Raw genomic sequence first — 15170 nt, 5'->3', positions numbered from 1 at the left:
CAGAAGCAATCAAAGGGATGAAAGATTGATTCAGCATGCAGATTGGACCTAATTCGAAGCAGCTTTGTTCTAACGAGGGCTACTGGGATACAAAGTCAGGAGCCATTGTGCCACCAGTTAGTTGGAAATTCCAATGCATTAGAATAACCTGTCAGGATTTCTCTTGCTAGATAGACTGAAAACACTTTTTGCAAGCTATGTTCCCCAGTCTCTGGGCAAAACCACCTTCCTTGCCACCCTTAGGGACTTGTAATAGGTAATAGTCATCTTTGAGAAATTATGACTAATTCGTTCTTCTCTTTAGAGTTCAGATCAGCAAGTACCTCCCTTTTCCCAACTCAGAAGCTGGCTTAGCATTAACTTTCATAAGAACATTTTGGCCTCGAGGCATCTGTATTACAATTTCTTTCTTGGCATAATAAAAGGTATCACATTATCTACCTGGTCAATCTCTATCGGCTTTCAAAATAGAGACATGGAAAAACCTAATAAGCCTCATTAGGATATCTGCTTTAAAAACAAGGCTGCCTCATTTAGCACGTTGCTGTGAAATGTCCCAGCAGAGCTGGGTGGTCATTGCTTGAATACAGGTATTGCTAATTTGGGATCTTTGTTAGTCTGGTAGCTCTGAAAAAAATGCCTAATGTGTAGGTGGAATTTTAATACACAAGTGATCAAACCCAGATTGTTGTATTTTGTTTTTGTTTTCTTTCTTTCCTTTAATCCCACTTCTTGTCCACATGGCCATGTGTGAGAGATGGCTTGATTTTCTTGATACGGTTCACCCATCCACAGCTGGAATTCCAAAGACGACTGAAAATGTCTTTAAAATCAACACAACTCAGGGAGCCTGAGAGAACAAGTTTTCCTTTGTTGTAGGGTATAGTATTATTTGCTGTAGGTTTTTTGATATACATTCTAAATTAGGCCTGCAAAGGCATGCTTCATCTTTAATTCATCACTCTCAGCTGAAAGAGATTAGCAATGTCTAGCACGCACCCCTCGTATGGTGCTGACCTCATCAAGTATGGCCTGAAATTAATTAGCCTCATTCATTCAGAATGGAAAAGGATAATGGAGCCGCATTTTAGAGATGACCATCACAAATTGTATGCAGCATATTTAAAAGGCCCCTATTTTCAAACCATGTAGATTAAAATTCTTTCTAGGGCTTACAATATGCCAGAGTTATCAAGGATCCAGAGCAGAGCCTGGTCAGGTTTCGTGTATATATGTTTGTGTGTGTGTGTGTGTGTGTGTGTGTGTGCAGAATCATATGTTCCATGAATGTTAGTGCCTGTGTATGGCTGAGTCCATAGCTGGCTTGTTCTCTAGGATGACACCCAGAATATCTGACCAACAAAAATCCGATGTTTCATACCGTTTTATATGGTCCAGTAGTAGAATACATTAAGTGAAATTTGTTGTTGCTATTAAGTGGAATATGCCAGCACAAACTTTGCTGCTATTTTTCAGATACTATTCATGCTTTAATTTAGAAACAGAAAAGCCTCTTAAAGAAATGTTCAACTTTTCTATTTTGAGTTATTTTTAAAGTTTCTGTCTTTTCCCAGTCTCTACTGTTTGATCATATTTTAAAACATGATTTAGGACTACGTTAGATTACAGAATCACTTAAATTTACCATCTTGCTAAGATTAGCTGATTTTTCTCTTTTGGGGATTGACTAAGAGCAGCCAAATTTTTGAATATCAAAACTGCTTTCTTTTCTAGCCAAAAAAATCTTGACCGGGGTTCTTTTGGATTCTCAAAGATGTTGTAAAGTTTATTTTTATGAGCAGTAGTTTTGGGACTACAAATTCAAAGAAAAAAATGACTTTTATGTTTCCAGGTTTTAATTTTTAAAATAGTATAAAATGTAGTTAACTTATGAAAAGATAGTAGTGATGTTTGAAGGGAATTTTATATAGTATACATTTCTAAAGGAAAAAAACTTTATCCAAGTATAACTTTGTTTAGTTAAATTAAAAAGTAGGCATTTAGTGTAATGTACCTACAAAGCTTCTACTTAACTGTTGTAGTGAAACAGGCAGTTTTAGGCAAAATAATCTTTTCAGAGCTCATTGATATACTCATCTCCATATGTAAGTTATTTAAGATTATTTTGCATTATAATAAAACAGAAACTGGAAGCATATTGCCCATGTCTCTGCAAATTTAGCATGTAGAAATTTCTCTAAGCTCACTTTTGCTTAAGCTCCTTATCCTAGAAGACCCCTGTGTCTAATGGGCATATATCATTTATATGTACAAGATCATCAATCACGAACTGTGAACCTATCATTTTGACATAAAATATCTATCCTTAAATCTTCCCAAACCTCTAGAATATAATTTTGGGAAATTAGCTAGCTTAAAGTCTGGGCTTCTGACTTCTGGGGGATGAAATGCAAAAATGAAGAAAGCTTAGATTATACAAATTTGATTTTAAAATGACAGTTTAACTGAGTCAGGGATAAAACTGATCTGCAAAATGCAGATTTTTAAATGTTGATGGAAACAGACAATTTTGCTAATTATTTTCTGATCATTTTGGAATTTCATGGCAAATAAATGTCATAGTAGATAAAGAAGAATATTCTCCAAAAATGGTTTGACTCACTGAAGCACATTTTACCAATAATATGATATTTTCTCCATAATTACTTATCACTGAGACAAAGGAATGTATGCATTCTGTAATATTGCAATTTGCTCACATACTGAACAGCATGTCTCAATTTTTATTTAATTTTTTTATCAAGTGAGGTGAAAATGGCAGAAAAACTGTAAATACGAGGATTAAGCTGTATGAAATTTGAGTTCATTCAAATGACAAACTCAAAGTAAAACACAGATGAACTTACCAAATTTCATTTGGTGTCAACCTGAAACTGTAAATCTTCTCTTTGTGTTTGAGAGTAGAAAGGAGGTTCACCTAAAATTCAAACCAGGTTTTCTTAAACCTAACCCAGACTTACTAACTTTGGGGTAAACTATGGTTGCATTTTGGGTTCATAATAAAACTTTCATCCCACTTTAGCTGATGATAAATAGATGATGGGTTGCATGGAGTAAACTAGAAGATGTTTTTGGAATTGCTATTTTATCTTATTTTATTTCATAATGTTCTGAATTAGGGAAGAACAGTATATAAAGCACATTTTCAATGATGTACAGGGAAAGATGACCACATAAGACTGTCCAAAAGGGAAAATTAGCAGCATTTGGATGTTAAGTATACATAGGGTTTTCTAAAAAGCAGAATGAGGATGAAATATTATTAACTCACATTTTTGAGTGCTTACGATAATCAGGCCCTGTTTTAAGCATTTTACACATATTAACTCAGTTTGGTTTACCATAGAAAGTACTAGGCAAATACTATCACTCCCATTTTGCAAAAATGAGAAGACTACTAGGCATAGGGAAGTTACGTAACTGGTCCAAGGTTATACTGCTTGTAAAAGTGATTTGAGCCCCAGATGTCTGGTTCTGGAATCTCTGTACTTAAGTACAATGCCATACCTCCTCTCTAGAGAAAATGCATTCGCAATGTTGTTTGGAAACAAACTGCTGAAGACTGTGAATGGGAGGCATGCTTTCCCATTTTTTAATGACTGAGGGCAGTAGTAAATTTAATGGAGAAAGCCAAAGTAGACAAGCTCATTCTTGTCTAATCTTCTTATCCCAGAAGTAGGAAGGGAGTTGGTTTCCCAAATCTCCTGTAAGTCCTTGCTGAGCTTCCACTTGGAAGACTACATTACGTAGGATGCCTCAGTGCTGAAGAGATAGAGATAAACTGAGTGGAATTCAAATAAAAAAATACAAAAATGACAGGGTGAGAGGGGAAGATAAAAAGAACTAGACAAGTAGAACGTTGGCCAAGTAATAGTTAATAGAGAACTCAATAGTGTTCTAGAACTATTTAGAAGAAAAACAATGGCCTAAAAACGTCACTAGGGCGGTTGGAAAGAGGCAAAGAGGAAGGTCTAAGAGAAAAACAAATTAAGAGAACAGTGTTAGATTTTGTCATTGTCTTGCAAGACCCACAGTGTAAGTTATATCTTCTTGGAATGCTGAAGTCCAAGCCAGGGATTTCACAGGAAAAGAAAATTTTATTCCTTTCTTTGTGTAGGTTGAAGCAGAAAGATAGGCTTAAAAATATAGTTAAAAATGCTTTACATAATAATAATGTGTGGAATGTCCCCCTAAAAGTAATAACCTTTATATTTACTATCTCATTTAATCCTCATAATAAATTTACAAGGTATATACTATTATCTCTGTTTTACAGATAGAGAAACAAAGGTTTGAGGGGCCCAGGGTCAGACAGTCGGTATCCCTAGGAATCCTTCCCAAGCCTGGTCTCTTCCCAGAACACCATGCTGTCTTCTCTCCCATGACGTCCCCAGGATTTTGCTCAGGAGATGATGTCACAAAACAACTGATTTTAGGCCAAATTCATTACAGCACATCACCCTTAAGGAATGTTTTGATAAGAGCACATTATGCTGGAATCAGACATAGCCCTGCTTCTGAAATCTGGCCGACATCTTCAAGAGGTGGCTGAGTCTGCTCAGCTCTTTCAGAAGCTGTGCATGTTAAGTAAACACACAGTGGTTGGCTTGAATGTGGGAGCTAAGGAGAGCTGGATGGACATGGGAAAATGGAGTGGAACTCTCGAAGTAGGCCGCAAGCCTCCTGTGTCTGCAGGCCCCCAAATGAAATCACTTAGCTGTTTATAGGAGTCTTAGTGCCGATGAAAAGATGAATTATACTTCAAACTTTTCCCTGCCAATGGAGAAAAGTTCCAGATTCTTTAAAAAGTATGAAAACCATCGATCCGAAAAGTGGCAACAGCATTTGGGACCAATTATCCAGATTAAGAGGCAACAATGATCTGTTTACACTTTGTAGCCAAGAGCCCTTTGGCTCTGGTCCACAAACTGGAGAGTGTAATTTACAGGAATTTCAGCCTAACATTGACTTCTTTTCTGACCTGTGTGTCTGAGGATAGAGGAAGGCATGTAGCAAAAGCCCTGTGTTACCTTCCCTAAAATGTCAATGGATGGGGAACTGAATATCATCTTCTAGGTAACACAGTTAGCACATAGATCCCCTGCCATGAAGGCATGGGTTTCGTCATTCAGGAAGAGTCTAATTGACTGTGTCAGGATATAGCTTTTCAACTTGCCACTCCTCAAAAATGGTATTTATAAAAGAAGTTAGAAAATAAAGGCTCCCTTCCATCTTGTGCTTAATTACCACAGCATTCCAATTTAACTCTAATTTTCAATACATTGTGGATTAATCAGTCACAAATGGTAGAAAGTGAAGTTATTACCAGGAGAACTGTGCTGCTGAGAATGATTAGACATAAGATTGTGGCAAATACAGATATTATGGGCAAAAAGGAGACATCCGGAACATTTGGCCAAAACTCCAAAGTTGAAGTTGATAGAGATTTGAACCATTTGGGATGGAGATGCACGTTTCTCCCTCTACAAAGGAAGACCAGTCTCCATTTTGCATAACCCTGATAATTCCAGAAGTTTTTGAAAATATTGGTCTTTCTTTAAACATAATCCTGATGTTAAGGGCTTGACCTTGACATGAGGAAAATAACCAAGTGACAAGGAAAAGAAATAGGAGGTATCTATTCCTGAAAAGCAGGACTGCCCAATGCAGCAGTATTGAAAAGACAAGTCATGATTTTACCTGTAGCTATAGCTATGCATATGTGTTTACAGTTAAAAAAAACAAAACAAAAAACAAAAAACAAAAAATGTAACCAGGGCTGGGAGTGGTGGTTCACACCTCTAATCCTAATACTTTGGGAGGGAGAGGCGAGAGGATCAATTGAGCCCAGGAGTTGGAGATCACCCTGGGCAACATAGTGAGACCCTGTCTCTACATAAAATTAAAAAAAAAAGTTAGCCAGAAGTGGTGGCTCACACCTATAGTCCCAGCTACTTGGGAGGCTGAGGTGGGAGGATGGCTTAAGCTGGGGAGGTCAAGACTGTAATGAGCTGTGATCGCACCACTGCACTCCCGCCTTGGTGACAGATTGAGACCCTGTGTCAAAGGAAACGTAACCACACTGAATACCATCTTAGACCATGAAATTGGAAGTAAGCACAGGCAGAGACTCAGTTGTTCTTTTTCAAGCTCTGTTGGTTGGATAGCCATTTAGATAAAAAGACGACAGAGGTTGTGATTGTGGAGTATTGTGCGAGTCTTGGAGTTGGAAAGCACTTTTTATCCCATCATCCTGTGTGCACTTAATGCAGGGCTATCTTCTGAGGCAACTCAAATATGATGCCATTCCAGGCCCTTCACAAATCAACATGTATTTCTGATAAAAACTGGTCAAAAAACAAACTTTATTCAATTTAGGATTTTTCGGATCCTGGTTTATCTCAACAATTTACCATTTTTCTGCAATGTCAGAGCTTCCTGACATTTACAATTAACTCACAAATTAACTTAGAAATGATAGTAAGCTCTCACCTAAATGATCTAGTGGCCACTGGGGAGCAGACCAATTTTCTAGAATAAGGTTAGGACTAAGTTGCTCTGTAACGATGTTAAGGTTGGTTGTGTAGAAGCAGTTACTCAAGTGTGAACAGGAATCTAGGTGTGAGAGGGAGTCATTGTCTGCCTCTCATTCTGGCTGGTTACTCAGCACTCTGACATTCCTCCATCTATAAAACAGATAATCTGCTTTTAAAATTTTTTGGAATTTAAGGCTCCATAATGGAATCAAGAAGTCATGGAATCCTATGCTTGGAAGGAAGTTTGGAGGGCATTGGTCCAACTTCCCACTGAACCCAGAGTTCTGGAGATGGACAGATGATCAAACAGATGCAGATGGAGCGAATTTCAGGAGTTGCGGATTCAAGGAAGGTAACATAAATGTGAGAAGGTCTAGGTGAAGGCTGCCAGTTTGGCCAGGGCCAACTAGAGAGATGGAGGGGAAGGGCTCATGCTCTCCAAGGCTGCTACTATTGGGGAACTTTGTTTTTAGAAAGCTTTGTTCTTTGTATGAAAGCAAAAATTGATGTATTGGAAATATCTTTCTCTTTTGTCTGATTCTATCTACAGAAGGAATATAACGAAATCTCATCCCTTTACCATATGATAGACCTTTAAATCTTTGAAAACTTTCATGCCCCTCAATCTACTGCTTTTGTTTTAGTGGCTAAAGTTCCCTGTTCCCCATATGACATAGACTCAAGAGATTTGCTTCCCTGAGTTGGCCTTGGTTTGCCAGTCTCTTAAGAAGTGTCCCAAAACAAGTAAATTACTCAGAAGTTACATGACTATCAGGGACAGTGTGTGTCCACTGCACCATGTGATTGGCTTTAAATGGAGCCTTTCATCGAGGAAGAGCCTCCATATCCTGGAGTCAAATCTTAATCATCTGGGGCCTGTACAAGGGATTTATTGCATTTAGGAACGTCTCACACTTACCCTCATTAAATTTCATTTTGTTTTGGCTTTGTGGTAGCTTTTAGAATCTATCTCTTTTATATTTTGTTCCTTTACAAATTTACTAGCATTTTTTTTCTTTGTTACAGTTTTGCCCAGTCATTGAACTAAATATTGCAGATGCCAGGGCTTCTGGAGTTTGTGGGGTCTTTGGTGTCACTAGTGATTATGTTGAAAATAGTTGCATGTTTATTTCTTCAGTTAACTCATAAGTAGTGGTTAATGGCAGGGTCTCTGGAATAAGATTTGCGAGGGTTCAAGTACTGGATCTGCCAATATATCAGGTGTGTGGCCTTACATGTATTAACTTATCTGTGCCTCAATTACCTCATCTCTAAAATGGGGATAATAATGTAACTATCACGTATGGTTGTTTTGATGATTAAATGAGTTAAGATATATAAAGCACTTAGACTAGTGCCTGGCACATAGCATGCACTATTCATTAAAGAAGATAAAATAAATCGAAACAAGATCCCTAAGGAGAGGGTAGCGTCTTGTTTATATCTGTAGCTCCAGAGACTAATGCTGTGCCTGGAATACATTTGGTGCTAATATATTGAGAATATGATGAATGGGTTTCCGTAGTGTTGCAGACATGCATGTAAGCAGATACTACAATCAATGCTATGGCTCCTAATGTTAACAGATTTTCAACATGATTATAAAAAAGAGGTCCTGATCATGGAAAGAGAAGTTGTGTACATTCAACCTCAGACCATCTCCATGGTGGTCATTTTGCCACTAATCTTTCTGTGAATGATAATAGCATCAGTGTCTTTATCGACCTATTCTATCATGCCTCTTTTATCATGGAAGACCAGAAAAGACACACACTTAAGTCTACTCTCAACTCAGAAAAGAAGAATGCATTCTGCTTAATTTGTGCTTACACCAGTCTGAGAGGGGATACTGTCTACTTTTAGCAAGAAAAGGAGCTTAACCAAGGAATGCTAGTGTTTCCCAATCAGATCTTCATTTTGTTTCAACTTTTGTAGATTCCTAGGCCTGAGGCAGATTCATTAAAAAAAATATGATTAAAAAATAAATGTTTTAGACATCGTTCACGATGTGAAAGTTTCTGCATCCTCCTACCTTTCTGTTTACATCACAGGTGAAGTTTTGCCATCAGGGTAGGTCTTGATTTTTAGGTGCATATCCATGTAACCCTCCCCTGGTTTCAGCTTCAGTATGTTAAAGCCAGTTCTCATCAGGTTGAAAATTTAAATCTTCCAGAGATATCTTTTACATGTAATTCCCTTTGAATTTCTGTCCATGCTAATTTAAACACAGTCGGTATTTTCCTCCTTCTATATTAAAACAGTCGAGCTCAAAGAATAAAATTCACCAGTGCTTTCTCCTTTGAATGTGTTCAATAGGTACCCCTGAAGCAATTACCTACTGCAAGAGGTGGGAGGAGCCATCTGTAGGAGCAGGGGCCACGGGTAATATGATATGTGGTTGTTGTGTGTGTAACGTGCTAATACTTTTGACAGCAACCATCCTAAAGAGGTGTAGCAAGTCATTAGAAATTTGTACACAGACTGCCCTATCCATTACACATGGCCCATATCATACCCATAATCTCCCAAGGCAGATACGCTATTACACTCAGTGGGCCAAGGTCTGCTGGTGCTTATATACACATAACTCCCACTGACTCTGTGCCACTGAGACACTTCAATGGGGGTTGTCAGCAGCATAAATTTAGCCCGGTACAGTCACAACCACAGCGGGTGCAGCTGAACAGAGAGACCTGGCTGTGTGTTAAAAAGGCTGAGGAAGAACAAAAAAGCTGCCAGTTTTCATAAGAAATCTTATCCCTCGAGCATTGAGAACTGTAGCCCGATACTCACCACACTCTTTATCCTTGTCTCACAACCTGCGGATCCCAGGCTGGGACTTGGAAGCAGCTAAAACAGAGTGGGCATTAAAAAAAAAAAAAGTCTGCTACAGGGCATAAAACCATGCTTTGCATCCAACCTTATTATATGAGGGGGAAGAATTCCCCATAGATGATCTTCAGAACATTTATTTATCAAAATTTAAAGGAGCATCTTGGAACCAATGACCTTTAAATATAGAAAATTTAAGATACGTAAAACAAAGGCACAAAGATGCTCACCTTTTGAAAGTCTCTGGTACATCCAAGTTGAATCACATTTGTTATGGGTGTTATAATGTATCCTATATATATTGTCATGCTAATATGATGATTGCTATATTAAACCTTTCACAGTGATTTCCAGCATGTTATCTCATGTGATTATTTGCAAGATCTTTTTGGCCCCTCAGACATCCCCAAATCATATCTTCTAAGTGATCAGCTTAGAAGCTCTGGTTGCAGCAAACACCAGGATTTAATCCTTCCTCCTTGGAGTCACAGCCCTCACAGCTGTAAACAATGAAGCCTGTTCCTAATCATCGGAAGTGCCGTCGTTTGGCAAGCAAAGCCTTGGTTCGAATCCCTGCTTTGTGCCACACTAAGTGTGTATCTTGGGCATGTTGCCGTTGAGCGCCATTTTTCTCATCTGTACGCTCAGGTTAAGACAGTAACTTCACAGTAACGCTGTGAGGACAACATCAGAACACTTAGCCCAACATACATGCACCAATGAGTGAATGCCTGCAACTGTTGCAATGTGTGCTACTTAGTAGGCACTCAATAAAAGCTTCTTTCCTCTTTTTCATCTTTTCTTCCCCACCATATCCTAATAATGCTTATGCGAGCCTATGAATATTAAGAAAAAGACTATCTTTAAAAAAACTATTATTCCATGAATAACAAATGACTATGCATTTAACAGAACACATTTAAAGCTATACTCACCCTTTGATTATTGGTATAGAACAGGTAAGAATGATCTAATCGAAAGAAAAATGGAAAAATAAAGGTAAACAAAGAACCAAATTAGACATTCAGTCAAGTATGATTAGTGGCTATTTCCAGTGGAGATTTTAGCTGAGTTTAGGATCCTGCCTCTCTGGCTGTTAAGGTACAGTTGTTAAGAGTGACCATTAAGAAGTTGAATGCGTAATTCATTCAGAGTTCCCATAGATTTTCTTTCTCAATTTGGGAAAAACCAAAAATCAGGTGCAATTCTGTTAATGCTATAAAACTAGTATGTTTAATGATAATGAAATTAGAAAAAGGAAACTATCTTTTTCCTTAATGAATTTAGCTTTCTTGTCATTTTTTCATTTAAAAAAAGTAGTTCACAATATGAGGACCCTAGTTTGAAGTCAAATTAATCGTGTGTTAAAACATGACATAACTCATACCGCTCATTCTGAAAATGGTAGTCTAGGTCATATTTAAAAGTAATGTGTTCTTGAATATGAAAAAAAATGCAATAGATTAATTTGAAAAGTATAAATAATTCAACACAAAATTATGCATTTATCTTTACATATTTTCCTATATAAAAATATTGCCTCCTCATTGTTAAGTAAACTTCCATTGGCATGTGTAACTCCCATAGAGCTCGGATAGGAGATGCAATATTGTGTTTTTTAGAAGAAAGTAACTGAAGTTTAGTAAATTGAAAAGAGCACATGCATTTGAGTGTGTGTGTGTGTGTGTGTATTGCTGGGAAGGTGACTTTTTTCAGTTTACAAAACAACCTCCAGTTTGAAGTTGCACTTAGAAAATGTTAGAAGTTAAAAAAAAAATTGAACAGGATTTGGACAATATTCAGGGACTTTGAAGAGTGTGTGCGTGAGAATTTGGTAGTGATGATGGCAATGTAGCCACTTCCATTTGTGTAATAAAATCAGCACAAATAAAACAAGGCTTATCTAAATATAAGTTGAGGTGGTCAATCAAACTCTTAATGGAACATAAAATTGATATACATGTATTCAAATATACACAATAAACTTGTTAAATTCTTTATGTCTTATTAAAGATAATAAAAAAATACCAAAATTCAAATATGCCTTCTGCCTTCAAATGTCACTTCTTTTTATGTAGGGTTGATGATACTGGCCTCTCAAGTTCTGGGCTAGTTTTGTAGTCAGTGAATCTTGTCAAACAGAAATTCGTTTTAAAAAAAGTTGTTCTCCCTCCTCATCCACATTTTGCCTCGATTTTAGTGATCCTTTCACCCTCCCATGCCTGTCAGATCATAGCATCATATCAGCCTGCATAAAATTGATTTAGGACAGTAAGCATTTCCTCCGAAATTAAATTCTCTGTGAAAACGTAACAGCACCACCCAACATCAAAAAAGCGTCATGGGAAAAGTGCCAGAAGTTGAGCTGAAATGAAGGCTGAATGCTTTGTATCAGGGAGAAGGGGAAAAGGGTCAGACAGAAAGAGAAGCGAAAGGAAAAGCAGGGCAGGAGGAGAGGCATGAAGGAGAGGAGGGACCTAAATTAGAACAAGAGGCGATGTTTATTAATAACCTTACTGACCCACAGGCCCCTGACACAAAATACATTAAGTATTCTTGGGACACACTGGTCTGTCACTCACAGGAGGAGCAAATAAAATGGTGTTGGAAGCTGCAAACTTTCTGAGAACAGATAAAAAAGAGAAGAAAAAAAAGCCAGAACGAGGTGAAGGCATAGACTCACAAGCTCAAGAGGCCTCACGGTCCAGGTTCACTTTCTCCTGTAGCATCTTCTCCAGGTAGTCCACCTGACGCCTGCACATTTCTGGCAAAGTAGGTCTGAAACAAACACAAGAAAATATTGATGTTTAGTTGCAAAGAGGTACAGTGGTCTTTAAGAGTGACCATTCATGGCCATTGTAAGACATTTGGAAATTAGAGGAAAGGATGAAGAAGTAAATAAAAATTGCCTCTGATCTCACCACTTAAATATAATCATTGTGAACACTTTGATAGACATTTTCTAATCTTTTTCCTCTACTTTTTTTGCACACATATATTTGTGTGCTTGGAAACTACAGTGCAGGCCCTGCTGTAGTGTACTATTTTGCAGACTGCTTTTCTCATTTGATAAGTCATAGTAAATATTTGTTCATTTTGTTAAAACTATTCCAAAACATAATTTCTTTCTTTCTTTCTTCTTCTTTTTTTTTTCTTGAGACAGGGTCTCACTCTGTCACCTAGGCTGGAGTGCAGTGGTACGATCTGGGTTCACTACAGTCTCAACCTCCCAGGCTCAAGCGATCTTCCCACTTCAGCTCCCCTAAGTAGCTGGGACTACAGGCCTGTGCCACCACACCTAGCTAATTTTGTTTGTTTGCTTTGTAGGGATGGGGTTTTGCCATGTTACCTGGGCTGGCCTCGAACTCCTGAGCTCAAGAGATCCACCCACCTCAGCCTCCAAAAGTGCTAGTAAGTTTACAGGTGTGAGCCACTGCCCAGCCTCCAAAACATGATTTCTCTGCCAGCATTGCATTTCCTTATCTGTAGAGGCTGTAACTCATTCATTCCTCTAACCTCTAGTTCGATATTGATACCATTTGTAACTTTTTGCCCTTATAAAATCTTCCTGTGTATCTTCATTTCCTCTGGATAAATTATTATATGTGAAAATCATGGATCAAAGCCTTCTTTCTGTTTTGTTGTTTTACCTTTGGCTACGTTTTGTAGAGTTGCCCTCCAAAGTTGCCGATTTATATTCTCACTCAGGGTGCATGGGAACAAACACAGATTTCAGGAACCATAATTAACTCTTTCCCCCCAAAAGATAAGAAACGTAGCATCCCATTGTGTTTTGTATTACGTTGATTATTTGTGATGCTAACTTTCTTTGCCTTTCTTGACTCTGTCTTGTTTTGTGTGCAGGTGATTTTGCACGCTTTTTAAAGTATTTGTTTATTTAACATTTGCCCTATAGTTCCAAGGAAATTTTCATTAATTTTCTATTAAATTATAAAAGTTCTTTACATATTAAGTTTATCAACTCTCTCACTATCATATATTGCAAACATTTTCTCTATTTTGTCATTTGGTTTTTAATTGTTTATGGATATGTTGATGAATTTAAGTACATAAATATTTTCCCTTCTTCTACTTTCTGCTTTATGTTTTAAAAGCCTTTGCCTATCCCAGAGTAAAATCAGTATTAACCTATATTTTCTACTAGTGCTTTTGTGGCTCCTTTTATTTATAAAAACATTTAAATCTCTTATTTATGTGGAATTTTTTTGGTCGTTAAAATTTCTTTTCCTTATTGATCTAAACGTATGCTTTTGGGCCTGTTTCTGTGTTTCCATGTTTATTTTATTATCTTTTTGTCTCCATCATTTTTGCCAAAATTCTCCATTTTTATTATTGTAATTCAAGAATATGGTTTTATGTCTAGTAAAGTAAGCTCGCCCTCTTTAAGATTGGTATTCTGGATGATGCTTTCTTATTTGTTATTCTATAAGAATGCATCAAGTTTCAAGTTTAAATGTTAGAAAATACAATTTAAGCCAAGCATGGTGGCTTATACCTATAATCCCAGGTCTTTGGAGGACTGAGGTGGGAGGATCACTTGAGACTAGGAGTTTAAGGCTGCAGTGAGCCATGATATAGCCGCTGCACTTCAGCCTGGGCAACAGAGAGAGATTCTGATTCAAAAAAAAAAAGAGAGAGAGAGAGTACAATTTATAGATTAATGTGTGTGGATTAGAGGTCTTTTTAAAACCAGGTTTTCTCATGTAGAAATAAACCATGCCTTCTCATCGATCTTTTCATATGAACTTCTATAAAGTTGTAGTTCCATCAGGTAGTTTCTCAATACAATCTCACATTTATTCAGTGCTATTGTGCATGCAGTTTCCCTATTCAATTTCATGACTTCGCTGAGCAACATTATTTTTTCAGCATTTTAAGCATTTTTATTTCATATTTGCCACGTTACTGGTTTCTTATTCAAATAATTTGTCAATTTGATTCTCTTGAATCATCTAGGTAGATAACATTATTATCTGCAAATAATGATCATTCTGTTCCTTTCCAAAAATTATGTAATTTCTTTATTTTTCCTGTCTTATTGCAAAGGATTAGAACTTCCAAATTATTTAAAAAGATTCTTCATTAGGAAGGCTTTCAATATTTCACTGCTAGGAATACACTGTGTTTTTGATAAGCTCTGGCTCTTAGATGTGTTTTTGGCTTCAACTTTCAATCTCCATTCCTGAACCTTCTGTACCCTAGTCCCAGTGTATGGCTCCCCGTCCTCCCTGCTCAGTGCTGAATACATCTTACCCTTTTTGTATACAAGAATGTTCTATCTCTGTACACACAGCCTCATTACTTATCTACTGATGCTTCTTTTTGAGTTATAACACCCATGGTTCACAGCAGGAGAACTCTCCTTCAATTCTTGGACCAAAACCATAAAAATTGGAATCACCCTTGATTTATTTAGTAAATCATAAGAAACTACCTCGCTATTTTCTGCCACCTTAAAAGTTAGTGTCTTGCATAAGAGGTTTTATTTTTCCATTTTAGGAATGCTAAACTTTTTTCTCACATAGAAATGGTCATTTCATTTTAATTATGCTGGATTTCTGCCAGGGAAAAGTAAAACTAACCTGGGATTTTGCATGTGCCATGCAAAAAGAATTGGTTCCATGGGTTAGACTGGTTAGAACAATATGTGAAAATAGACTGAGGGGAAAAACAGCAATGTTTAGCAAGAGTGCCTGGTTACACGTGGAGAGGTGGAATGGTGAACCTCTCCAAGCAGAGGTGGCCTTTGGGATGAGCCAC

The 15170-nt window shown here is 37.4% G+C and overlaps 1 long non-coding RNA gene across 17 annotated transcripts in view; it reads left to right on the top strand.

Annotated features, from left to right (window-relative positions):
- The window catches only part of LOC129014008 (uncharacterized), a 156963-nt gene that overhangs the window by 14353 nt on the left and 127440 nt on the right, over window positions 1-15170 (top strand). For 11 of the 17 annotated variants that reach the window (XR_010124022.1, XR_010124021.1, XR_010124023.1 and 8 more), the window contains exon 2: window positions 12717-12800. The exons of 1 other annotated variant lie outside the window; for it this stretch is intronic. This is a non-coding gene — a long non-coding RNA (uncharacterized LOC129014008). Of the gene's footprint in view, window positions 1-6751; window positions 6910-12716; window positions 12813-15170 lie in introns of all 17 variants that reach the window. 5 more of the 17 variants (XR_010124027.1, XR_008494095.2, XR_010124020.1 and 2 more) reach the window with 3 other exon arrangements.

Source organism: Pongo pygmaeus, chromosome 16, assembly GCF_028885625.2.
Source record: "Pongo pygmaeus isolate AG05252 chromosome 16, NHGRI_mPonPyg2-v2.0_pri, whole genome shotgun sequence".
NCBI classification, from domain to species: Eukaryota; Metazoa; Chordata; class Mammalia; order Primates; family Hominidae; genus Pongo; species Pongo pygmaeus.
This window is presented reverse-complemented; position numbering and strand designations above follow the sequence as displayed.